The sequence below is a fragment of the Schistocerca serialis genome, chromosome 1, assembly GCF_023864345.2.
Source record: "Schistocerca serialis cubense isolate TAMUIC-IGC-003099 chromosome 1, iqSchSeri2.2, whole genome shotgun sequence".
Taxonomy (NCBI): Eukaryota; Metazoa; Arthropoda; class Insecta; order Orthoptera; family Acrididae; genus Schistocerca; species Schistocerca serialis.
This window is the reverse complement of record NC_064638.1, coordinates 359,036,582-359,063,529: the sequence shown is the minus strand read 5'-3', so window position 1 is coordinate 359,063,529 and position 26,948 is coordinate 359,036,582. Positions and strand designations below refer to the sequence as shown.

At 42.6% G+C, this 26,948-nt stretch overlaps 1 protein-coding gene across 1 annotated transcript in view; it reads right to left on the bottom strand.

Annotated features, from left to right (window-relative positions):
- LOC126470267 (uncharacterized) overlaps positions 1-26,628 on the bottom strand; it is an 84,444-nt gene extending 57,816 nt beyond the window's left edge. Inside the window, exon 1 of the mRNA XM_050098009.1 lies at positions 26,552-26,628. The gene's annotated coding sequence lies outside the window, so the exon portion shown is untranslated. The remainder of the gene's footprint in view (positions 1-26,551) is intronic.
- Positions 26,629-26,948: the final 320 nt, after the last annotated feature.

Sequence of the window (26,948 nt, the reverse complement as noted above, 5' to 3'; positions counted from 1 at the left end):
CTTCTGGATAACGAAAGGGTTGACAGAGGAAAAATCCTTTCCGTCCTCAGATCGAGAAACGACGAGGAACTGTTGGGCAAGCGGTAGTACTTTTGTCACTGGTGACTGGTCATGTTTCCGTTTGTGGGCAGAAGTCGAGAGAGAAGAAGAGAAATCCATTGCGGAGGAATCCCCCATGATTGCCAGCGTCTCCGATGGCGCGCTCCTTCCTTATGGGGACCCTCTCAGAGGGCACTCCCGCCTTAGGTGAATGTTTACACCTCAGGTCACACCTCCCGAGAAACAGACGGAGGGACCAATCGGCATGGTCAGAAGGTATCAGCTCAGGCAATCACCCCTCCCTGGGCCTGGCCTTTACCAGGGGGTACGTGCGTGCCTTACTTGTCTACCCAGGGCGGGGAATTACGCGTTACCCCGTCACCGGCTACGCGTGCGAACACGTGGGTCGGCCTTCAGGCGCGCACAGGGAGGGAGGAAGGAAGAAGAGGAAAAGGAAAAGAGAGAGGACAGACTGTCTCAAACGCCGAGGCGGAGACCAGAGAAGGCAAGGAGAAGAAGGCAAGGAGAAGAAGGCAAGGAGAAGAAGGCAAGGAGAAGAAGGCAAGGAGAAGAAGGCAAGGAGAAGAAGGCAAGGAGAAGAAGGCAAGGAGAAGAAGGCAAGGAGAAGAAGGCAAGGAGAAGAAGGCAAGGAGAAGAAGGCAAGGAGAAGAAGGCAAGGAGAAGAAGGCAAGGAGAAGAAGGCAAGGAGAAGAAGGCAAGGAGAAGAAGGCAAGGAGAAGAAGGCAAGGAGAAGAAGGCAAGGAGAAGAGAAGGAAGACAGTGAGATGGAGAAGAACAAAGAAAGGAACCAACCAAAGGAAGGAAGAAACGAGAAGTGAAAAACCAAAAAGACCACAAATATAGGTCGTGGAACCGTCCGTCTCCGGACGCAGGCGCTAACTACCCCCTTGAGGGGGATGGACTCCTTTTAGTCGCCTCTTACGACAGGCAGGAATACCTCGGCCTATTCTAACCCCCGGACCCGCAGGGGGGGGGGGGGGGGGGGAGGGGGAACGAGGGTGGTTGGATGCAGGGGGAAAATTGCTGAAAACAGTGTTTGGAACCACGGGCAAGGAAGATATAAGGAGCTTAAATAGCACGGTGGGGGAAGTGCAGGAGTTGGCGGGGGGGAAAGTCGAAAGTGGATTGGCACACGACAAGTGTAGGTAACATGGAGCAGGGGATATTGAATGTCACTAGAACAGGGAGTTGACGTCAGATCTGGAACAGTAAGCTGCAAATACCAGGAAAGTGTTGAATGGAGATATAGAGGCTATACAGGCGAGATTGAGCCGAATAGACGGGAAAATACAAGTAGCAGCTTTATTGAAGGCATTGGCAGACAGTGTGGATGATGCACGTGCCTAATTGGGAGCGTTATATGAAGCTATGCATCACGCAGTGCATGGGCAATTGAGTGCCACTTTGTTAGGAGGAGGAGGAGGATATTAGTGTTTAACGTCCCGTCGACAACGAGGTCATTAGAGACGGAGCGCAAGCTCGGGTGAGGGAAGGATGGGGAAGGAAATCGGCCGTGCCCTTTCAAAGGAACCATCCCGGCATTTGCCTGAAGCGATTTAGGGAAATCACGGAAAACCTTAATCAGGATGGCCGGAGACGGGATTGAACCGTCGTCCTCCCGAATGCGAGTCCAGTGTGCTAACCACTGCGCCACCTCGCTCGGTACTTTGTTAGGTCCAGATCAGATGCTGAAGGCGTTGCTGAAAGCACAGAAAGAATTCTCGGAAGGAGTGCGTCATGTCGTGCCTCCGGCGAAGCGGAATTTACCGTTATTCTATCGCATGTCTAAAGTGAGAGTAATTACGGATCAGGCGAGTATACACGTAGAAGTGCAAATACCAGTGATGGGTATCAATTCGAGGTACCAGTGTAATACAGTACACCCGTATCCTATTAGATGGGGTGCACTTGGGAAGTGGGTGCAAGTGCAAACTCGGGAAGTGTTGTTAGTGTCAAGACGGAGGAGTGCTCATATGGTAATGTCTACCGAAGATTTGACAGACTGTTTCAGGGGAAGTGTTTTTATCTGTCCAGCAAAGGAGGTGGCAACCCACAATCATTTGTGTGAGATGCAGTTGTTCTTGGGGGAATATGGGAACCTTAGAATGCGAAAAGAAGGTGTTACTTCCGAGACCGAAATTTCACAAAGTTGGGGAACATTGGATTTACTGTGTGTTCAAACTACAGACTGTAGGTGCCACTTGTTACAGAAATGGTAGATTGACGGACATATCGAAGCTTTAATTGCAGGGCAGTGGGTTACTGATAATGGCACTGGATGTGAAATAGTGTGGAAGCATTTTCATCTACCAGCTACTTTCAAGGGTACAACAATGATTAACGTGACACAGCCTATCTTGTATTATCCAGAGGAACCACCACACATATTGCCTCGCCAGAACCTAACATTTATTAACGAGTCCTTGGATCCCACATTGCTACAATCTTTAGATAGCCTGATTATCTCAGAAAAAGAGCAGATCTCGGTTAATCAACTACTGCAGCACGTGTAGCAATATCGGGAGAAATGTAAGCAAAACACAATTATATTTGGTGTGTCAACGACTAGCATAATCTTAGTTCTAGTGTTTATTTGTGCAACTTACTGTTGTATACGAAAAAAGATGTGTCTTTCTGAAATAACAACCGTACATCAAATACCTATGGGTTGGATCAGGAATAGTGGAACGTAATGTAAATAGAGAACCAATGATAAGATTGGGATCAGTATTAAGTGTAAATAGATTATTAGCGGATAAGAAAAGTTTGACAGTGTTGAAGGAGTAGTTGTAAGACGCCTGTAGTGTATAAGGAAATATGACGTGCACAACCAGTAAGTCCAGAATTGTAAAATTTGGGACGAATTTTCTTAAAGGAGGGGGATGTGTAGTGTCGCGGAATAGTAAAGAGTTGGAAACATGGAATATTGTCAAAGTTTCGTTGCTTATGTCGTGAGCCAGAGGCAGTAGGTTATCCAAGAGGTAAGAGGATTGCACATGTATCTGAATGTGTCTTCATGCAGGGTCAGTGGCCTGGTTACACAACAGGCCAGAGAGAATTGCTTAGCACGTGGGTTTGTGTTAGATGGATACTTTCGTAGAGTGTAAGACAGAGGTATAGCGTCAGATGTACTGCATTTCATAACTTCGCGTAAGTCTGCCGTAACAACAAGTAACTCTGTCACAAGAACACCTAAGGGGCGAGTACGACAGATAAATCAGCAGTATAAGTGGAACGAATGCGTTCATTAGAAACGAGCATGATGTCAGGACGTCGCTTGTGCTTCCTTTAAATACGCCAGCTTTGATAGCAACAAAGCACTCGCAGTCAGACTTGCAGTTAGATGTGTACTGGGTCGCTGCATAGCGCTCAGCTCGGTGATCGACATGTTAATCTTTTTTAAGGAGATGTTGCAGTAAGGGCGGCCCATCCACCAGCAGACGTGAGGAGACAGTACCAGCTCTGGTCCTCTCTACTGCCACTATCGATCATCAACCCAGGATTAGCAGACATCGCGGCAGACTCACTCGCCGCAAATGCTGACCACATCGGTGAGCTGTCGTCGAGATCGTGCGGGGCCTAGGCCCTGTGCATCCGTCGTCACAACCGGGTGAGCCGACGACGCTGGGGGACTGCAGCCTGTTCCACCCGTCCACCGCAGACGAGCCACCAGAAGGAGCAGGGAAGAAGATGGGTGGGATAGAGTACACTCCGCACAACGAGAACTCCTCTCATGCTGACAGCGTCGGGACTCCAACCGGCGAGCTGGCCGGCCAGCCGGGTGGGCGCCGCCAGCCAAGCGCAGTCAAAGTAAGGGCATTCCACCGCTACGTCACAGCACGCAGCGCTGCGCTGGCAAGACTGCTGCTGTCCAGAGCTGGTGTCATCGCTCCGAGTCAGCGAGGACTCTGGGAAGGTCGTTGATATCACCAAGCTCAGCCAGCCTGTGTTACGCGGGCCACATTGTACTCGGCAGGAAAAAAGGTGTCATGAATTAATAATGTTTCTTTGGCGTTTCTGACGCGTCCACAGTCATTTCCTAGCATCCTGACAACTGGAGAGGTCACCGCTCGGCTTCCAGTCCACTGTAGGCAACCGGGACCACTGGGGCGCCTACATTACTGTAAGGCCATGGACCACCTCCCAATCGTGTCAGACTGGACCTACAAATATGTAAATGCCTATATATAGGCTTTTTTCCTTTTATCTGTAATACCACGATACAGTAGAGTCTCGTTAATCTGAACTAACTGGGGCCGGACCTCGTTCAGATTACTGATTTGTTCGTATTAGCCAGAATTACGGTGACGAGTTCCTAGAATGAAGTACACCAAACAGGTAAGTAGATACACCATGGTAACAAATTGGAACAAGTGTGGGGAAAAATGGCTCACTCTCACTCCTTGCCCTTGTTGTTGTGCATTGTTGAGACCTTTGTAGTGTCTGAGGTCAGAGCGCTGTCAGTTGGCTTGCAAAGCGCTTGGCTATGTTAGTTATCGATCGCTGGCACGAGTAACAGTTGTATTGTATTCGTTCAGGTGTAGTGGTGTACGTATTTTCGTCATGAGTAAACAGAAACATACAACGTTAACTCTCAATGAAGAACTGAATGCTTTGAAGCGGATACACAATGGTGAGAATGTATCGAAATTGGCAACGGAACTAGGTGTTGGGAAAGCAACCATTTGTGATTGGAAGAACCGAGCGAAGCTTGAACAGTCCTGTGCAGCGGCTTCGGGAAAAGCGCACTAAATTCGGCAGACTTTGAAAGAGGCACAGTACGAAAAAATGGATGAAGCTCTTTTCCTTTGGTTTATGCAGGAAAGAGAAAGGGGAACTCCTTTGAGTGGAGCACTGGTTCAGGAGAAGGCAGTTTACCTGAACAAGTTAATGAATGGTGAAGTCTTAGTGCGAGTACGGGTTGGCTGGACAGATTCAAACAACGTCATGGAATTAGTCAGCTAACAATTACTGGAGAGGAGCTTTCTTCTGACCGTGATGCAGCGAAGGAATACTTGGGTGACTGAAAAAATGATAAGAGAGAGAGAAAGTATTCTCCCCAAAAAATTTATAACGCTGATGAGACTGACCTCAATTTCAGGGCATTGCCAACAAAAAGCCTGGCATCAAGAGCAGAAGACCATGCTCCTGGTTTTAAAATGCGCAATGATCGTGCGACTATTAGCGTGCAGCAACGCTGCTGGTAATTACAAGCTGCCTTTAATGCTGATCGGCAAATCTGCTAGGCCCACAGCTTTTAAAAACTGCAACATGAAGTCCCTGCCCGTATATTATCGCAACCAGAAAAAAGCCCAGATGGATGATAAGCTGATCAAAGAATGGTTTCACGGCCAGTTTTTTCCCTTTGTTCGACGGTTTTCTAAGGAAAATCATTTATCTCCTCGTGCAATCCTTCTGATTGATAACGCGCCATCTCACCCCATCACTGAGAAATTATGTGATGGAGAAATTGTGGCGAAGTTTTTGCCGCCGAATGTTACACCACTTCTAAAGCCCATGGACCAGGGCAAACACTGAAACTGATTTACAGAAGACTATTTTTAATAATGCTGATCCAAGATGGTAGCATTCCTTTAGTGGGCAAAATAAAAAAGACCAATGTGAAGAATTTTGTTTATTGGGCTGCTGAGGCATGGCAGAATATTTCAGAAAATACTTTGAGAAAAACTAAATATCTCTTGAATTTCAGGGCAACCTAGTTGAAAATGAAGAGGAAAATCTACTACAAATGATACAGACAATTCCTGGATGTGAAGAAGCTAGTGAAGGAGACTTAAATGAGTGGATGGCAGCGGATGGAGCATGTGTGGAGAACCTTACTGACGCTGATTTAGTTGCTGCTGTGACTCGGGACCAGGAAGAAGCGGACTGCTGTGAGGGAAGTGGCAGTGAGCCTGACGGCGACAAAAGGACAGAGCTGGTGCCACACAAGTGACGCAGCAGAAGCCCTTCGCCTCGCGCTACGTTATTGGGAGCCACAGCCCACTGCTACACATGCTGATTTGATATTTATGAGACGATGGCGCAACTATGCTTCAGATAACAGACTGTCTTCATTACGCCAAAAAACAATGAGTTTTTGTCATGTAAAAAGTAAGGGTAAATGTCCGCTGTATTTTAATAAGTTTGACAGCCTTTCTTTCATTGTTATGCTTTGCTTAAACCTAATGTTTTCTTTCCAATTTTTCTAATACACGTTTACTGTACTGTGTAAATTAAAACAGTGTATGAACAGCAGTTTACCGCACAGTTTTCCATACTTAAACTAACATTTTTCATGTTCGGATTAACCGAACGTTCGGATTAGCGGGACTCTGCTATATGTGGTGTACCACAGATGAATAAAATACTACTAGTACTACTATCACTTCTACGACGAAGCTAATAAATTTTAAGAAACTGTGTATAAGGCAGCAACAATCGATAACACCTTTCACAAAAGTGCAGATTTTATTTTTTTGTTGAAGTTTTCAACGATGAAGTGGGTTAGATTCTTAAAGCACCATAGAGGGAGCAGATCTAACTGGACTGTTCGCTGTGTATTTTTAACGTATTCACTCACGAGTAGCCTCGCCTTGGGACGGGTGTTTCAGGTTATTCTGGATACAGCTTTAATGAGTACTGCCAGGTGTTCCAGTTTCTTGTTCGCACCAGCGTTGACTTATTTGTCTGGGGAGCGAAGTTTCTTGGCTCTGAGTCCGACATGCCGCGAATAACTTGTCTACACAACTATCACTTTTCACATCCTGCCCAACAGTTTCTTGGTATAGTTGTGTAATCAGTAGTGGCATCTTAAGAAGAAAAAAAGGAACAATATTGTGTTTTGTTTCGTTCGCACTATAATGAGCCAGATGGCTTGATGTCAAGACAAGTATTCTCGATGATGATGATGATGATGATGATTGGTTTGTGGGGCGCTCAACTGCGCGGTTATCAGCGCCCGGACAAATTCCCAACCTTTGCTCAGTCCAATCTGCCACTCTCATAACTGATGATGTGATGAGGACAACACAAACACCCAGTCATCTCGAGGCAGGTGAAAATCCCTCACCCCGCCGGGAATCGAACCCGGGACCCCGTGCTCGGGAAACGAGAACGCGACCACGAGCTCTGGACAAGTATTCTCTAATATGGAGATGATGGCCTGAAATACTTTCTGGTCAGTCTGATTTACGGCGACTTCAACAAGATAATGGCTAATGTCCTGCCTATCTTTGTCAGATTCAGCTAACGTTCCTTCTGCGATATGCTGTCGATGAAACGTTAAAGACAAATATTTTAAGCTCTGTCTTTAGCGGATAAAAGATGCCACGTCACATGTTCTCATTTCTCAGGTTCTTCAGCTAAGTGGGTGTTACCTTATGGTGCCTATCTCTTGCAGGTTAATATAGAAATAGTTACATCAGGCTTTTAGATTCTACACATTGTGCGGCCTAATGTTTTTAAGCTGTCTTCCAGTTGTTACCAGATAAATGTGGCCGGGTGGATTACTGGAGTTCTGTTTGTGTGCATGACCGTTTCGCAGCAGCTTTTACAACCAGTTATTACTGAATTTGGCGTGTTAAACGTACCGTAATTAAGAAGTATTTTAAAACAGCAGCGTTTTGCTTTTATTTACAAAGCATCTTCTGTGGCTCTTGGTTTTACCATTGTTTACTACTCTTCCTTTCACTGTTAGCAGTGTGAGGTCGAAAGTTAATCGTACATTCAGTCTTGCCAGTTTTTCGCCTTGTTTGAAACCACATTTTCTTACGCTCCATTGGAGGTACTCCCTTTTTACCTCTTTTAGAATTTCTCACTGAACTAGAGCTGTAGTTACAAGACCTCCGCAATCAACACGGTGAATAATTGCCTGAGTGAATGTACAACCTAGTTCCTTTCGATGTAAACCTCCGATAACAACGAAGGAAAATGCATTTGTTTGCAGAATATGTAAACAAAAGGCAGCGACATCAATAACCACAGAAGATGCTTTATAAATACAAGCGAAAAGCGTCTCGTGGAAACTACTTTTTAGTTGCAATAATATTAGGACGCATAATAACCATAATAATAGTAATAATACTTACCGAATTACTCGCATGCATTTTAGATGATTTCAAACTCTCAAGTTCAGTAGCATTTGCTTTGTGTATAACTACGGATTTTGGAGATAAAAGTATCAGAAAATTAGCTTCCTTTGCATACTCCCATTAATTGATGTCATATGGAATCAATTTTTTCTGGGGCACTTCCTCAAATTGACACAAGGTAATGATACAAAGAAACATGCTGTGAGGATAAGATCTGATGTCCATATAGGAAAGTTAAGAACAAGAACTAACTACTGTCTCACAATACAGTGACACACTATGAACTTCGCTGGAAGAATCGTGTATGGCTGGCTCTGAGCACTATGGGACTCAACTGCTGAGGTCATTAGTCCCCTAGAACTTAGAACTAGTTAAACCTAACTAACCTAAGGACATCACAAACATCCATGCCCGAGGCAGGATTCGAACCTGCGACCGTAGCGGTCTTGCGGTTCCAGACTGCAGCGCCTTTAACCGCACGGCCACTTCGGCCGGCAAGAATCGTGTATACTTAGAAAATAATAATGGTGATCATAAATATAACACGAGGAACAGAGCCACCACTAGCCACAACTTAACAGAAATCTTGCACAAAAAGGAGCAAAGTTTACAGCCATAAAAAAGGAGAAAGAATTATCACCATCTCCTGTGCAGTAAAGGCGCCGGTAGCTAATAGAAGTTTTTACAACGAATCGAAATCATTTCTGCTTTACTATTCCCACTACTCCATGGACGATATTTCGAACAGTTAGTTTGAATGTAGTTGATTAGTTTTACCAAATATTGTTTTAAATTAAAGTTAATGCGAAAAAATCTATTTATGGATGACCAGCTTATTGCCACGTTTTCATAGAGGCAATTATTTGTGACCCTATAGACAAACGTTCACTTTATGGCAAGTTATCAACATGATTGACAGAACAAGCAAAAAGATCTAAAACCATCTCGCTTGCTCACACGTGCATAGGGGCTAAAGAGGGAACTAGAGAAATCTGTTCGGAAAGCTTAGATTTCTACGCGGAGGATCAACAGCGTACACTGAAGGTAAGAAAATTTCAAAGTTGCTTGGTCAGAACGTAAAACTGAAAGCGTGATCGAAAATCTTATTTGTGGAGCAAACTGAGAACCAATGAATTCACTTTGACCTGACATCGATCAAATGTCACTTTCTGATTTTTATTTAATGTTCTATAAACAGCTTGGTAATCAGAGAGGTATTAATTTAATCTTATCTAATGCGGAAGACGGTGTCAGGGACTGTTAACACGTCTTTTTGAGATTTACTGTACATTACGTAATAGCTTGGTGTCTTAGTGACAGTTCAGAATCAGGCAAATATTTCCCAACGAAAGGCATAGGAAACCGCATAGGAGAACAGACGGCTCACTCACCTGACAATTCTCCATTGACACCAACCTTCATTTAAACTGTGCTTCACGATATAATATACTGTTGCATTCAGCCAAGTATTGTTGCTTTTTACTTTACGTTTCAGAGCGTGGTCATTATGTTACACATATATGTAGCTTTGATGTTCAGCGTTTCTGCTTCTGCCCCCAAATGCCTGTCGGCCTTTGTGTTGGGAAATTGGACATTTAGGAAAGAAAATGAATATGTCGCACTGATGGGACATGACTATTTACTGTCCTAAAATATTGATTGCATTACAAATTTGAATTCACAATAATGCATTGCTAATTTTATTTATTAGACAGATCAATTTAGTGAGGTTACAAATTTTAATGGATGAAGCAAAAGAGTAAATATATAGTTGAGGTAAGGGACCCTGCTCCATAACCGACAGAGTCCAAAGTAAAAGCGAAAACGGTTTTGATACTTCGTACAGTGGATCTCATCTAATACAAGCTTTTCGCTTGCCATGTTTTGAGAGGACTAAAACAAGAAAATAATGTCCTGTAAACATTGGCTTTAAAGAGCATACCTTAGGAGCTATGAACACTTTTTGATCTTTGCTACTATGAAACATTTCTCTTATACTGAATAAGTGCTCGTAACTCTTAGCGTATTCGCTTTAAAGTCCATGTGTTCTGGACAATTTTTTCTTGTTGTGTTCCATACTACCTTCACTGAAAAATGTTCAAATATGTGTGAAATCCCAAGGGATCAAACTGCTGAGGTAATCGGTCCCTGCGGCGGGAGGGGCCGCGCAATCCGTGACATGGCGCCTACGTCCGGGCGTCGCTCCACTGAAAATGTGGAAAGCAAAGAGCTTGCAGTAAGAAAAGATCCACTGTCAGAGGTATTAGAATGATTTCGTTTATAACTTACGACTCTGTCGTTTCCAGACCAGGGGACCCTTACCTCACATAGACACTTTTACCCTTCTCCATCAGCCCCGAAAGTGTGCAACATCACCGAATCACCCCATACAGAAATTCATTGCTTGAAACGGTGAAGTGACGAAGTCGACCGTAAGACGAACTGTTGACTTGGAAACACACAAATCGGTACTGACGTGAGACAAGAGAGCCACTAAACTCGTATTTCCGACACTACAGTTTTATCTAGATCCAATCATTACTGTGCTTATTTATATAGGGGCCACAGAAATGGAAACACACAGAAAAGGAGGAGTCTTGAAATTTGGGTTTTTGTGGGTCTCTGAGTTGCATAAAGAAAACAGCCCCAAATCTTCCCCACTAGAAGATCCATAACAAACGTTGTCGCGAATCCGCGAACTAAGGGTTTTATAAGCCGACCGGCCGACATGCTAGGAGCCTCACATCTCGCCACGCAGCGATCACCCTGCCGCCCTTCTGGCCGATCTTTGTTTATGTTAAGTTTGTTGAGGTGTTGCTCGAGATGCCGATTAGCACAACAGAGAGACAAAAAACTAGGATTTTTCTTGGTGTTTTAGAACTGACAAGCACAAAAAAGGGGGAAAAGCTGTGGGCAGAGAAATGGCTTCAATGATATGAATTCAGCCGCACTTTGTTACTGAAGGAGCTGGGATCCGATGATATCCCAAATTTTTTACATATGGCGAGAAATGAGCTGGTAAACCTCGTCAAGCGACAGTTGGGGAAAAAGAATATTAGGATGAGAGAAGATAAAAACTGAGGGTTTTTTTTAACTACCTGATGGCAGGAGACCACCAAGTTTTTGCAGCTCTATCTCCACAGTTACTACATCTACATCCATACTCCGCAAGCCACCTGACGGTGTGTGGCGGAGGGTACCTTGAGTACCTCTATCGGTTCTCCATTCTATTCGTATTGTTCGTGGGAAGAAGGATTGTCGGTATGCTTCTGTGTGGGCTCTAATCTCTCTGATTTTATCCTCATGGTCTCTTCGCGAGGGAGCAATATACTGCTTGACTCTTCGGTGAAGGTATGTTCTCGAAACTTTAACAAAAGCCCGAACCGAGCTACTGAGCGTCTCTCCTGCAGAGTCTTCCACTGGAGTTTATCATCTCTGTAACGCTTTCGCGATTACTAAATGATCCTGTAACGAAGCGCGCTGCTCTCCGTTGGATCTTCTCTATCTCTTCTATCAACCCTATCTGGTACGGATCCCACACTGCTGAGCAGTATTCAAGCAGTGGGCGAACAAGCGTACTGTAACCTACTTCCTTTGTTTTCGGATTGCATTTCCTTAGGATTCTTCCAATGAATCTCAGTCTGGCATCTGCTTTACCAACGATCAACTTTATATGATCATTCCATTTTAAATCACTCCTAATGCGTACTCCCAGATAATTTATGGAATTAACTGCTTCCAGTTGCTGACCTATTTTGTAGCTAAATGATAAGGGATCTATCTTTCTATGTATTCGCAGCACATTACACTACGTAAAAGTATTCCTGAAACCTACAGCAGAAATACAGATGCCTGAGGAAATGTATCACGACAAAGAATAACAAAACAAACGATGATCATGTAAACTTTACGTATTTATTTATGTATGTGTATGTAGCATAAAAGAGGTCCCATGCCAATTTAAGAAACTCATTTCAAACTATGAATAAAAAGAATGCCACGTAATAGAGTAATAGACATACAAGAAATTGAACTGACTGATTGAAATAGTAAGGAAGGAAGGGGTGGTTCATATGGAGTTAGTGATGTCCACCAGAAAGAGACAGTGGTGCAATCTAAGCACTGAAGGCGATAGAAATAATGTAGCTGAGAAATAATTTAAGGAGTCCAGCTGGAACGTACAAGGGGTGGACAGTGTATGAAAGCACCAGAAACTCAACACATTACCACGCCTAACAAGGTTTAGGAAACCGTTTGCATTTGAAACAGTTTCCGGTCATCTCTGAATGGATAAATAAAGGTTCTGAACTATTTTCAATGAAATCTTATACAGTTCTTCCTGCAAAATCGTAATTCAGATAACAGTGATGGAGATGAATAACGATCACGCATCCTTGTCTCTAACGTAGACCACAAGGGCTCAATAGTAGAGAGATCTGGTGTATGTGATTGCCTGAAGAGATACGACAGTTCATCTTCGTGATCACATACCTAGTTTTGGACTATGAGATGTGGAAATAGGGGCTCTGCTGTCTTGGAACATGGCGTCACCATTGGGGAACAAAGATTGTAGCGTGGGATGGACTGATCTGTCAAAATAGCCACATAGTATTTGGTACTAGTGCGACCTAGTTGTGCAACCGTGGGGCCCATGAAATAGAACTGTATGGCTGTCCATATCATCACCGAATCTCCGCCATGTTTCACGCTTGGGACGTTAACTGAGCCAGAAATTGAAAATAGTCTGAAACAAGACGTCGAACCAAATGAGTTTCTTCCATCGTTCCATAGTTCAGGTTGTGTGGCTTCGGCGGGACGGTTTCCCGTTATGGGCATTAACATCACTGATGAATGGTTTTGGGACTGCAGCTCGCCTTGCAGTTCCCTGCCTTCTGAAGCTCCCTTCGTGTCATTTTGGTGCTGACAAGGATCGCGAGTGCAATATTTAGTCCTCCTCTTTTTTGTCGCAACCCTCTCCAACGAATGTTCGTTATGATCAGTCAACACACACTTCCGTCCGTGTGGATAATTCCCACTTTTCCTGTATACGGCATAAATCTTTGATATGGTGCCAAGTACTTCGGCTGCCTTGGTTACAGAAGCATCTACTACACGAGCACCAACAATTTGCCTACAATCGAATGCACTGAGCTCTGACAGAACGCACTCTACACAGAACAATGTTCTCACCACAACTGACACTTGCAGCGTATTGAGGATATTTCACAGGTGTCGTTCGTGGGCAAGCACAACAGCGCAACCTTCAGGTGTGGTTAGGCATTTGCATTTACGTTCAGGCATATATTTCTCGCGCTGTTTCCACATTTTTGTCCATCCCTGTAGGTCAGAGCAGAAGACCGGTCTCCCTGGGCTCATCTCTTTGAGAGAGGAACCCAACCCATATACGACACTCGCCAACCCGATTAAGGACGAAGGCCCAAATCAGAATATTAGAAAAGAATGTTAGAAAAGTAATGGTTGTCAGTTGGACCATCAATAATACAACAAGGTGAAAGAAATAACCAGGTCAGCAGGTGGGTGGGGCGAATCGAGTGTCTTCCTGGGCTTTCGCGGCCGTCCCTCTGCCCCCTCCCCTTTCCCCTCACCCGATCTGTTACCGCCAAGGCGTTAAGGAGAGGCACTATTCATTGGAACGCTACCTCTAAAACGGAAAACAAGGAGCAGCAGCAAAGGGGCTGGCTTCATCAAAAGCAATTCGGATTAAAATAGGGATGATCAAGGCAGCTGCTAGGAAAGAACGTAGTATCGGGGGTTCCCCAGATCCAGCACGCGGCGGGGGTCACCCAACTCCAGCCACCACACCCCAACCCGCAAGTAGTTTAAAACATTATGCCTGAGAATTAAAAAATACACTTTCAGGGAGAAAAAAATAATTACTTCAACTAGCCGAGTCTTCGGTCAATATAAGGGGCAAACTATCCAGGAGACCATGCTCAGCACGGAGAGCCAGAAGGACTACATATTCTACCAGGATGTGAGCAACTCAGAAGTAGCGGAGCAACTTAGAACAATAAATGCCTCTGGTCCAGATAGTATACCACTCAGGTTCCTTTCAGAGTATGCTGATAAAATAGCTCTATACTTAGCAATCCTATACAACTCCCGCTCGTAGAAAGATCCGATCCAAGGTCAGAAAAGTTGCACAGGGCACGCCAATACTCAGGAAGTAGAAGTAATCTGCTGAATTGGAGACCATATCACTAACGTAAATTTGCAGTAGGATTATGGAAAATATACTAAATTCGAACGCTATGAATTATCTCGAAGAATATGATTTATTGACAAATGGCTAATATGGACTCAGAAAAGATCGTTCTTTTGAAACAACAACCTCCTTATTCTCAAGAAGTAATGAGTGATACCGACTTGCAACATCTAATTGATTGATTATTTTTAGATTTCCAGAAGGTTTTCGACACCATTGTTCACAAGCGACTTCTAATCAAAGTGTATGTGTATATAGTATCGCCTCTGTTGTTGGATTCGTGATTTCCTGTCAGAAAGGTCACAGTTCGAAGTAATTGAGGGAAGTCATCGAATGTAACAAATGTAATATCTGACATTCCCCGGTGAAGTGTTAGTTCCCCTGCTTTTTCTGGTCTACATAAACGATGACATTTTCCACACCAGGAAAATGATCTCATTTTTGGGTCTGTGGAGCGAAAACTTTAATCTAGGAGAAACTTAGACTGTTTTCAGATGACGCTGCCATTTACCGCTTATAAGCTCATCAGATGATCAAAACAAATTGCAAAATAATTAAGACACGATGTCTGTATATTGCGCAAAGTGGCAGTTGACTTTAAATAACGAATTCATACAAATACTAGAAGAAATCCGCTAAATTCGATTACAAGGTAAAACACACAAATCTGAAGGCTGCAAATTCATCTAAACACCTAGGGATTAAAATAAAGAGTAACTTAAATTGGAATGATCATGCAGTTAATGTTGTGCAGAAAGCGAACCAACGAGTGCTATTTATTGGCAGGACACTCAGGAAATGCAACAGGTCTACTAAAGAGACTGCTTATACTACGCTTGTCCGCCTTCTGATTGCCGCACAGTGTGGGATCTGCATTAGAGAGGATTGATGGAGGACAGAGAGAAAGTTCAAAGGAGGACAGCTCGTTTTGTATTATCACGAAATAAGGTGGAGAGCGCCACAAACATGATACAAGAATCGGGGTGACAATCATTGAAACAAAGATGTTTTTCTTTGCGAGAGGAAATTTCACTCCTCATGAAATTTCAATCAATAGGTTTCTCCTCCGAATGAGGGAATATTTTGTTGGCCCCCTTCTACATAGGAAAAAATGATCACTTAATAAAATAAGAGAAATCAGAGCTTGAGTGGAAAGATTTAAGTGGTCGTTTTTCCTTTCGCCGTTCGAGAGTGAAAAGGCAGACAAATAACTTGATGGTGGTTCGATGAACTCTGACAGACGCTTAATTGTGAACTACAGAGTAACCATCTGGATGTAGAAGTAGAAAACTTAGAACTGTTTAACTGGATTAGGCTTTGGATGTCTTTCGAACGCCTCTGCGTAAAGGTCGACGGACTCTATGTCACGGAACGGAACTTTGAAATATTCTACAATGCAATGCATCTCAAATGGCAGACAGGCCGTGAACAGAGGGGAACGGATCATCAATGTGAAGCATTTCGGAAAAAAAAAAAAAAAAAAAAAAAAAATGACATCGGCGATGGTGGAGGAGAATGTTGTCTGCTAAAATCGAAAGTTAGCCTGTTTTCGCCGCAGTCACTGATATTATCTAGTAGTGGAATTTGTTTTGTTGAGTCTTTTCAATCTATTTCGTGGAAGTTTTGGAACATTCCATGATGACTGATATTACAATGGCCAAAGGCACCCAGCCGCAAGCTTGTGCGTTTTTAACCACTTGATACGCCTGGGAACTCGAGAAAATATTATTAGAAAAATACAACTCAAAAATTTGAGCAGAGTGCTGCTTTTATGACATATGTACGAAGCTTTCCCAAACTCCTTAGGTTCAGAAATAAAGATGTTATTACAGGGCGCATACGCCACGGGAAATCCGGTAAAAAAACCAGGAATTTTTGTTTCCAGGAGAAGACCGGCAAAAACCCGGGATTTTTTTAGAATTCCGGGAATTTATCATTGTTCTAGTTTTCAGCAAAATATTTATTTTTACTGGTAAGAACTGGCACTGTGACAAAGAACTTCACTGTATCCCGCCACCGCAGAACAATATTGCGGCCATGAAACAAATAAAAAAAAAACTTAACCGAGAGAAAACCAAAATAAAACAAGTGGCAAGGGAAATCCGCCATTTACAACAACGGAACACAATTCACACACAAGCGTCTGCCAACAGCAAAACGTGGCAAAGCCCTTAGGACGAAACTATGCAATTCTTCATAACAAACTGCTTACGATGAGCACGACTTCATAACTGTTCGCAATAAGGTCGCCTGAACAGTTGCCAGCGGGCTCATGGCCATGCGCAGTTCAGTCGCGTGTGAGCAGTACCTTCTCCCGCTTTTGTGTGGCTGTTGGCTGTATCAGCAGTAGCAAACAAGAAGCCAGATGCTACCCGGAAACATTTTTCTCGCGCAGCCAAGCTGCCAGATTCGCACGTTCGCAGAGTAGCCTGAGTTATAGTGGGTAGAGGGAGTAGTTTACACGTGCCCAGTTTCTACTTTCGGTGATTTTGCTGTTTCCTCTTCACTTACAGCTCTCGCATCAAATGAAAACAAAACATAATTCTATGGCCGGAAGCTACCAAGTGAATTGAACTACAATCTCATAATTACGGAAGGCTCAAATTTGTTGTTAGTTTCAGTTTCCGGATTTTATTTTATTTCCACGTTTTTGGCAGTCAATCATTAATCGTCTTGCAGAACAACGAAGTTACTTTTGTCGATTTGCTAAAGAAATTTGCCTTTTATTAGTCTTTCTCCCAGTGTCAGTTACTTTATGTGAAACTAAGTGTTTCATTCCACACCATTGACCAATTTCAACTGTGTGCTTAATTTCAAATGCACATTTACATCTTTCAGCACGTATGGCATTATGCCGTAATAAAGAACCAAACAGGAGCTAATACAGTACTGATACTCCAAGAAAATTTGCATCCAGAAAACCACACTGAAAAGCTTAATACCGGGTTGGGACCTACATCTTTGTGGTTCTGGACACAAGAATGTCCACATTAAGCCAAATTATGCATTTTAGTATGATTTACAAAATTCCGACCTTCTCTGAGTATCATCTGATGTTCTGTTTCGCTATATGACGTAATGTAAACTCTCTTAACGCTCTGCAAGATCTCTTAATGCTATATACGTACAAAGATACGGGCTTCCTAAGTTATCGTAGTTGCGCACTCACAGAAACGCCTGTTTTCAGGTGCTCCGACAATTGCTGAAACGAATTGTAACAGGTCGCGAGAAAATATTGCGAATGGTGGTTTGAAAAGTGTTACCTTCAAAGTAAATTTCATTTTATGCAAGATGAATCATGTGGCGTGCGAGAATGTCTTTTGAATTTCTTAAATCGCACCTTAACTCTTTGAAGGCCAGCCACTTAGAAGAAGACTAGACATTTACGTCATTATTTAAAATTTTACTGGAACATTTTAGTAATGTATCTTAAAGTTTAACACACGAAAGAAAGACTAATATTATATGTGAAAGCTTAGCTTCTCTTGTAGCTACACTATGTATATTAATTTAAACCATTAACTTTTACTGTGTGAGTGTTTGCGACAGGCTGACTACCTCACGTGCGCTATGCTCTGAAGATCTGCTATCATCGGCTGATGAGATCACGTGACACGAGGTATGACTAATTTACAAAATTTGTAAGTAGGCTGTTTAGGTTTTTATGTTTGTAATACCACGTAGCGCTCTGTATGAAAATCACTGACTGCTGTGTGCATTCTGTGGCTGGTTGGCATTGTTTAAGTATTCGCTATTGTAGTGTTGGGCAGTTGGATGTGAACAGCGCGTAACGTTGCGCAGTAGGAGGTGAGCCGCCAGCAGTGGTGGGGTGGATGTGGGGAGAGGGAAGCCAGAGTTTTGAGACATTAATATAAGCGGACGATCTGGACGTGTGTCCGCCAGAAAAAGGAAATTTGTAAAGATGGATGTAATAAATTGACAGATATATATATTAGAGATGGGCAAACTGAAACACGTAACTGTTTCGAAACAAATGAAACAGTACAATGTAATGTTTCGATACGCTGTTTCGAAACAGTGAAACAGTTTGTGTTTTGTAATCTAATAAACCTAGACATTTTATCATCTTGAATGTCTACTGTATAGGTATGTCCATATAAACACAAATGAGGTGCGAGAGCGTTAATCATATTGCAGAAAGTATGAAACTATCACTTAGGCCTCTTGGCAGTATCGTATTTCATGCAGCAAATGCGCTGCTTTCGTGTCGTGTGACTTTCATACTTTTCAATTGGCTGAGGACAGCCATAGCTGAAGACAGAAGAACCACCACGAACGGAACTGGAGGTGGGAGCGAACTGCAGAAACAACGGATATGGTACTGGGATTCCCACATTCCGCTAGTATGGGAATATACCCATCCTGCTAATTGCCATGCACACAAAGGGAATCATTGTGGATAATAGGCACAGTGACTATAGACTCACAAATAATGCCAAATAATTCGAAATAATAAAATATAACAATAAATTTTGTCTTTCAAGGTGTTTCGAACCGTTACTATAAATTCACCATGCTTCCCAGCCCTTCCCGTTCACCATTACACTATCAGTGATGTCAAACAGATTGCTTGCAATTATACCTACATTAAATTTATGTATATGTATAATAACTGTCACTCTACGCCTTTTTTTTATTCAAAATGTTCTAGGCTTACTTGGGTTTCTTAATATGATTACTGTACTTGAACAGAGAAACGTATGTTATAAAAAAGTGTAATTTAACTGAATGATTTTCACATATTTATTATTTTGAATGTGAATAGTATGCGTTGTTTTACTGTTTGGTTAATGTTTATAAAGCAAATGTTACGCCATTTCGGAATAGGACAGTCATCTAGAAACGAAGCTTTATTTTCAAATATCTTAAGCTTCATGCTATTGCTTGTCAAAACGATTTCGACACTCTTGAAAGTATTTCACGAAGTAGTACGTTGTGTTTCAGTACCTGCGCCGAGCCCGAATCTCGTCCGACACAGAGCGGAATGAAACATCACTGTTTCGATGCAATCAGTCCGTTCCAAGCACAGGTGGACTGAAACAGCCTTATTTTGAAACAACGATACAGTTTCTGTGTCTGGCTCGAGATCGAATCTGGTCCGGATATCCGAGACAGGGGCGGAATGAAACACCACTGTTTCGAAACAGTAAACCACAGCCGTTCCGAAACACTGAAACAGTTCCACGTATCGATACACTGTATCGAAACATAGAAACAGTGGCCAAGTCTAATATATATGATGACTTATAAACGTTGTTGTTGTTGTTGCTGTTGTTGTTGTTGTCTTCAGTCCTGAGACTGGTTTGATGCAGCTCTTCATGCTACTCTATCCTGTGCAAGCTTCTTCATCTTCCAGTACCCACTGCAGCCTACATCCTTCTGAATCTGCTTAGTGTATTCATTTCTTCGTCTCCCTCTACGATTTTTACCCTCCACGCTGCCCTCCAATGCTAAATTTGTGATCCCTTCAGGTTGTGCCACAAACTCCTCTTCTCCCCAATTCTATTTAATACCTCATTAGTTATGTGATCTACACATCTAATCTTCAGCATTCTTCTGTAGCACCATAGTTTCTTGTCCAAACTATTTATCGTCCATGTTTCACTTCCATACATGGCTACGCTCCATACAAATACTTTCAGTAACGACTTCCTGACACTTAAATCTATACTCGATGTTAACAAATTTCTCTTCTTCAGAAACGCTTTCCTTGCCATTGCCAGTCTACATTTTATATCCTCTCTACTTCGACCATCATCAGTTATTTTGCTCCCCAAATAGCAAAACTCCTTTACTATTTTAAGTGTCTCATTTCCTAATCTAATTCCTCAGCATTACCAGACTTAATTCGACTACATTCCATTATCCTCGTTTTGCTTTTGTTGATGTTCATCTTATATCCTCCATTCAAGACACTGTCCATTCCGTTCAACTGCTCTTCCAAGTCCTTTGCTGTCTCTGACAGAATTACAATGCCATCGGCGAACCTCAACGTTTTTGTTACTTCTCCATGGACTTTAATACCTACTCCGAATTTTTCTTTTGTTTCCTTTACTGCTTGCTCAATATACAGATTGAATAACATCGGGCAGAGGCTACAACCCTGTCTCACTCCCTTCCCAACCGCTGCTTCCCTGAAACCCCTCGGCTCTTATAACTGCCATCTGCTTTCTGTACAAATTGTAAATAGCCTTTCGCTCCCTGTATTTTACCCCTGCTGCCTTTAGAATTTGAAAGAGTATTCCAGTCAACATTGTCAAAAGCTTTCTTTAAGTCCACAAATGCTAGAAATGTAGGTTTGCCTTTCCTTAATCTATTTTCTAAGATAAGTCGTAGGGTCAGTATTGCCTCACGTGTTTCAAAATTTCTGCGGAATCCGAACTGATCTTCGCCGAGGTCTGCTTCTACCAGTTTTTCCATTCGTCTGTAAAGAATTCGCGTTAGTATTTTGCAGCTGTGACTTATTAAACTGATACTTCGGTAATTTTCACATCTGTCAACACCTGCTTTCTTTGGGATTGGAATTACTATATTCTTCTTGAAGTCCGAGGGTATTTCGCCTGTCTCATACATCTTGCTCACCAGATGGTATAGTTTTCTCAGGACTGGCTCTCCCAAGGCCGTCAGTAGTTATAATGGAATGTTGTCTACTCCCGGGGCCTTGTTTCGACTCAGGTCTTTCAGTGCTCTGTCAAACTCTTCACGCAGTATTGTATCTCCCATTTCATTTTCATCTACATCCTCTTCCATTCTTCCATTTCCATAATATTGTCCTCAAGTACATCGCCCTTGTATAGACCCTCTATATACTCCTTCCACCTTTCTGCTTTCCCTTCTTTGCTTAGAACTGTGTTTCCATCTAAGCTCTTGATACTCATACAAGTGGCTCTCTTTTCTCCAAAGGTCTCTCTAATTTTCCTGTAGGCAGTATCTATCTTACCCCTAGTGAGATAAGCCTCTACAACCTTACACTTGTCCTCTAGCCATCCCTGCTTAGCCATTTTGCACTTCCTGTCGATCTCATTTTTGAGACGTTTGTATTCCCTTTTGCCTGCTTCATTTATTGCGTTTTTATATTTTCTCCTTTCATCCATTAAATTCAGTATCTCTTCTGTTACCCATGGATTACTACTAGTCCACGTCTTTTTACCTACTAGATCCTCTGCTGCCTTCACTATTTCATCCCTAAAAGCTACCCATTCTTCTTCTACTGTATTTCCTTCCCCCATTCCTGTCAATTGTTCCCTTATGCTCTCCCTGAAACTCTGTACAACCTCTGGTTTAGTCAGTTTATCCACGTCCCATCTCCTTAAATTCCCACCTTTTTGTAGTTTCTTCAGTTTTAATCTACAGTTCATAACCACTAGATTGTGGTCAGAGTCCACATCTGCCCCTGGAAATGTCTTACAATTTAAAACTTGGTTCCTAAATCTCTGTCTTACCATTATATAATCTATCTGATACCTTCTAGTATCTCCAGGATTCTTCCTTGTATACAACCTTCTTTTATGATTCTTGAACCAAGTGTTAAGCTATGATTAAGTTATGCTCTGTACAAAATTCTACTAGACTGCTTCCTCTCATTTCTCTCCCCCAATCCATATTCACCCACTATGTTTCCTTCTCTCCCTTTTCCTTCTCTCCCTTTTCCTTCTCTCCCTTTTCCTTCTCTCCCTTTTCCTTCTCTCGAATTTCAGTCACCCATGACTATTAAATTTTCGTCTCCCTTCACTACCTGAATAATTTCTTTTATCTCGTCATACATTTCATCAATTTCTTCATCATCTGCAGAGCTAGTTGGCATATAAACTTGTACTACTGTAGTAGGCATGGGCTTTGTGTCTATCTTGGCCACAATAATGCGTTCACTATGCTGTTTGTAGCAGCTTACCCGTACACCTATTTTTTTTATTTATTATTAAACCTACTCCTGCATTACTCCTATTTGATTTTGTATTTATAACCCTGGATTCACCTGACCAAAAGTCTTGTTCCTCCGGCCACCGAACTTCACTAATTCCCACTATATTTAACTTCAAACTATCCATTTCACTTTTTAAATTTTCTAACCTACCTGCCCGATTAAGGGATCTGACATTCCACGCTCCGATTCGTAGAACGCCAGTTTTCTTTCTCCTGATAACGCCGTCCTCCTGAGTAGTCGCCGCCCGGAGGTCCGAATGGGGGACTATTTTACCTCCGGAATATTTTACCCAAGAGGACGCGATCATCATTTAACCATACAGTACAGCTGCTTTCCCTCGGGAAAAATTACGGCTGTAGTTTCGCCTTGCTTTCAGCCGTTCGCAGTACCAGCACAGCAAAGCTGTTTTGGTTAGTGTTGCAAGGCCAGATCAGTCAATCATCCAGATTGTTGCCCCTGCAACTACTGAAAAGACTGCTGCCCCTCTTCAAGAACCACGCGTTTGTCTGGCCTCTCAACAGATACCCCTCCGTTGTGGTTGCACCTACGGTACGTTCGTCTGTATCGCTGAGGCACGCTAGCCTCCCCACCAACGGCAAGGTCTATGGTTCATGGGGGTGGGGTAAACATTATTAAGGTAAATATATTTTTTGTTCTCTATCAAAATCTCATTTGCTAAGTATGCCTATCAGTAGTTAGTGCCTTGAGTAGTTAGCTTCTTTTATTTAGCTGGCAGTATTGGCGCTCGCTGTATTGCGTTAGTTCGAGTAACGAAGATTTTTGTGAGGTAAGTGATTCATGAAAGGTTATAGGTTATTGTTAGTCAAATGGCTCTGAGCACTATGGGACTTAACAGCTGTGGTCATCAGTCCCCTAGAACTTATAACTACTTAAACCTAACTAACCTAAGGACATCACACACATCCGTGCCCGAGGCAGGATTCGAACCTGCGACCGTAGCAGTCACGCGGCTCCAGACTGAAGCGCCCAGAACCGCACGGCCACACCGGCCGGCTGTTGTTAGTCAGAGCCATTCTTTTGTAGGGATTATTGAAGTCAGATTGCGTTTAGCTAAAAAGATTGTGTGCCAGTTTAGTGTTGATCAGAATAAGTAAAGAGAGTAATGTCTGAGTACGTTCAGTTTTGCTCAGCTGTTTGAAAATCAAATAACGTAGAGATTTATCAGCGGTCACAGCGGCCGGCAATCTCTATTTTCTTACACTTTCGAAACTTAAGAGCCTGTATGACATTTGAGGTACACTCTTTTCAAGACGTAGAAATGGAAAAGGAAACAGTGCAAACATACAGTTGCTGTTGCCGATTATGAATTTAAGGTGACTGTACACCCCCTCTCACCCGAGAACGGAATCTGCGCACCCAATCTTTCTGCTTCTGGAATAAATCCTCTGAGCAAGCGTGAGAAAGTTTTCTAAATGTTTATGTAGGTGTATCTGAGGCAGGACGTGGGAGCCAGCCGGGTATTCGCCTAATGGAATGTAGGAAACCGTCTAAAAACTACATCCAAGCCGATCGACCTACCGGTATTCGTCTGTTACCCTAGAACACTAAAGGGGAGGAACGTTACATAATTACTAAACCATCATAAATTTTACTATATATTTTACTCGAAGAGATTTTGATTAGTAGTTCATGCACTAGTTATTTTGTGACAAAATAAGTAGAAAATGTTTGTTTTGTACACTACATTGACAATACCAGGTTCACGTAGAACGCTATTTGTGACGTACTGCAACAGTAACAGGGTTTAGTAATCTGGAGTTAACCCCGTCGGGAGGATTTGATTCGGAACAAGCGAGGCTCCCTGTCCGGGAAGAGGGCGTTTTAACGCCCACGGCATTCCGGGCAGGTTGCAAGCATACAACCACCACGAACAAGTTTAACGTTACACTTTGAGGACTAAAGGGAGCTTTTGCTGGTAGATTCTATGGGCACAACTATTCTTGCTGCGGAAAATGAAACGCGACGTTACAAGAGAAAATGTGAGGCCATTTCTTTCCGGTGTTGTAGCATCCCAGATGGTTGTGTGGCTGCCTACCGCTACAACACCACTAACAAAAACAACTGATTGAAGCTTTGAGGTCTGCGCTTTTTATTCAGCTACTTTATTGCTAAGATGTCACCGAGGGGCTTAATTTTTTCATGGGATATTCCTAGACTCGCCATGAAAGTTTATTGATCAAACTGTTCTAAGACTTCGATAGTTATTAGAAGTCTCTTCAAGTGTCTCTTAGTTCGAATTATATTTTGCTTCAGTTCAATAAAGCGTACGACCATATGTGCTACTCTTTCATGTGTGTTCGATATAGGTGCTTATTTCAACATGAAGTATTTAATAATGAAATTCCACCATTCACACACTGAACACTTCCATGGTCCTATTGCTAAAACATATTATTGCAGTTGGCCGTTATTGGAAACACGTGGTGACGTTAAAGTAAACAAGTCCAGTGGTGACAAAGAGAGCGCATCGCATTGTCAACCCTTTCAAGTCAGTTGTGCATATACTGTCAATCGCAATTGCGCGCTTGCTCACGATAAGTCGACCGAAGCACCCCTTACACCCAGACCCAATATATTGTGGTCAACTAACACATATGAACCGAAACGTGCGATCTTCAGAGATTAGCGCTTCACCTCAACAGGGAGCTAGGGTACTAGAAATACCGTATTCCTTGTGCGAAACACTACAGCTTGGACAAACAAGGAGAGGCCAATCTGGGACGAACTTGGGGCTACTAGTAGGGGGCCACTGAAAAGCAACTCCTGCAAAGAAGCTGAAGGGTCCTGACTCTGGGCCAGGTGGACTCTTCTAAAGAGTCGCAAATAAGGAAGTTCTATTCACACATCCCACCTGCAGCTTCACAGTTTCCAGTACATCGAATTACTGATTTAGACCCATTACATATACACTTGAAAAAGATAAGGACGTGCTAACTACAGCTTCAGTCACGTGGTGCAGGAATTGCGTTCATGTCTCAAGAAACTAACGCGCGCGGGTTCCAATTTTAGTTCTTACAATGTATGTCGCAGTTTTCTTTAGCAAGCGTATGGAAACTGTCACCAAATTTACATATTATTTTAAATAAATGCTATTGTAAATAAGAGGAAGTGATCAGCTAATATTTCTCTACTTTCCCTGCTTCTATGATGCATACCACCTGAGACACTGATGCTTTCCAAAATACGGAAAAAACTGTCAGTGTTCGAGAAACAGGAAGGGGAGGGGAAATGAAGCAGCATTTTTTGTTTCTCTTTTCATCTTCACTCTCCCTAAAACGGACACCATTATCGTGCCTAGAACTGAAGAAAAAAGAATTGGAAGAAGTTAGATTCGAACCCATGCACATCAAAGTTTCCTGTGATAAGGGAGGCCTTACAAAATTGGCTGCCGCCACAGTCAGCAAGAGCTCTCCCTCCTCCTCCTCCTCCTCATAAATGCGTACCTGCAACTGATAGAAATAATTCTTCCATTTCTCGGAAACCATTGGGTTGCATACCTCATACCTAAAAATAAATTTCCTAAATTTCGAGGGTTCTAATGATTCGACCTTGTCCGAGGAATGTGACTTAACTTTTTTCGGAAGCAGAAGCTTGGTGACAAACACTTTGACAGGAGTCACTTCTGAGTGGCCGTTAACTAAAACGTCGAAGCTATGCGAAATTGTGTGTCGCAGTACCTCTCCTCTACTTGTCGTAAGTTACTCATACCGACATTAAATTTTCAAGGAAAATTCCATTCATAAATCACTAATTTTAAGATTTTTCGTTTCTTAATTACTTGGAAGTATGTAAGTATTTAAAGCTGCAATATTATTAATCGTTATTAAAAATAAGAAATAGTAAGTATCACATTCTGTTCATGTACAATTTCATATTGTGAAAGTGCGACCTGTCTTAGTAACGAGATGGCAGGTCATTTGTAAATGACAGTAAATAAATAAATAATTTTTGATAACGTTGCATAAAATCTGTGCTGTGATGTTACATTCTCCTTTAACACTAAAGAAATTGTAAGTACCATAAAATTTGAATATAGGTGTCGAATGAGAATGTCCGAAAAAATAGCTTGACTGTTCACACACTGTTCGCCACAATAAGATGTCGAGCGAACGGAGCGTATGCGAAGTAGCCACAAGCACTGAAAGTATGTGTCACTAACTAACAAAAATTCCTAAACAGTAAAGAATGTATGTTGTTTTGTGTTACCTGAGACTCCTAGGTTATGTGCAACGGACAGGTCAGCGCCACACTGCTTGCCAGGTGAGTTGCTTGTTGTGGTGCCCAATTCAAGCAACCGCGAGTTTCCGCTGACAGGAAATGCCACGGCCCTCTGCGGTTGCCCCGACAACTATCGCACCGAATGTCTCACTTGCAATCGCTGCCTGGCGTGTGTGCGTCATTTATGTGAAAAAATTCTTTTCGGTTTCTAAAGCATTACTTGTTCATCAGATCTTGAATTCTCATAATTCGACTGTAAGCTTTTCGTTTATGCATTTTCATATTCCCAGACCTCTTCATAAGATGCAGAAGTTTACAACACGTTTGCAGCTATTGCTTCGACACCTGCATCTATACTGTATACACCACATGAAAGTGCGTGGCT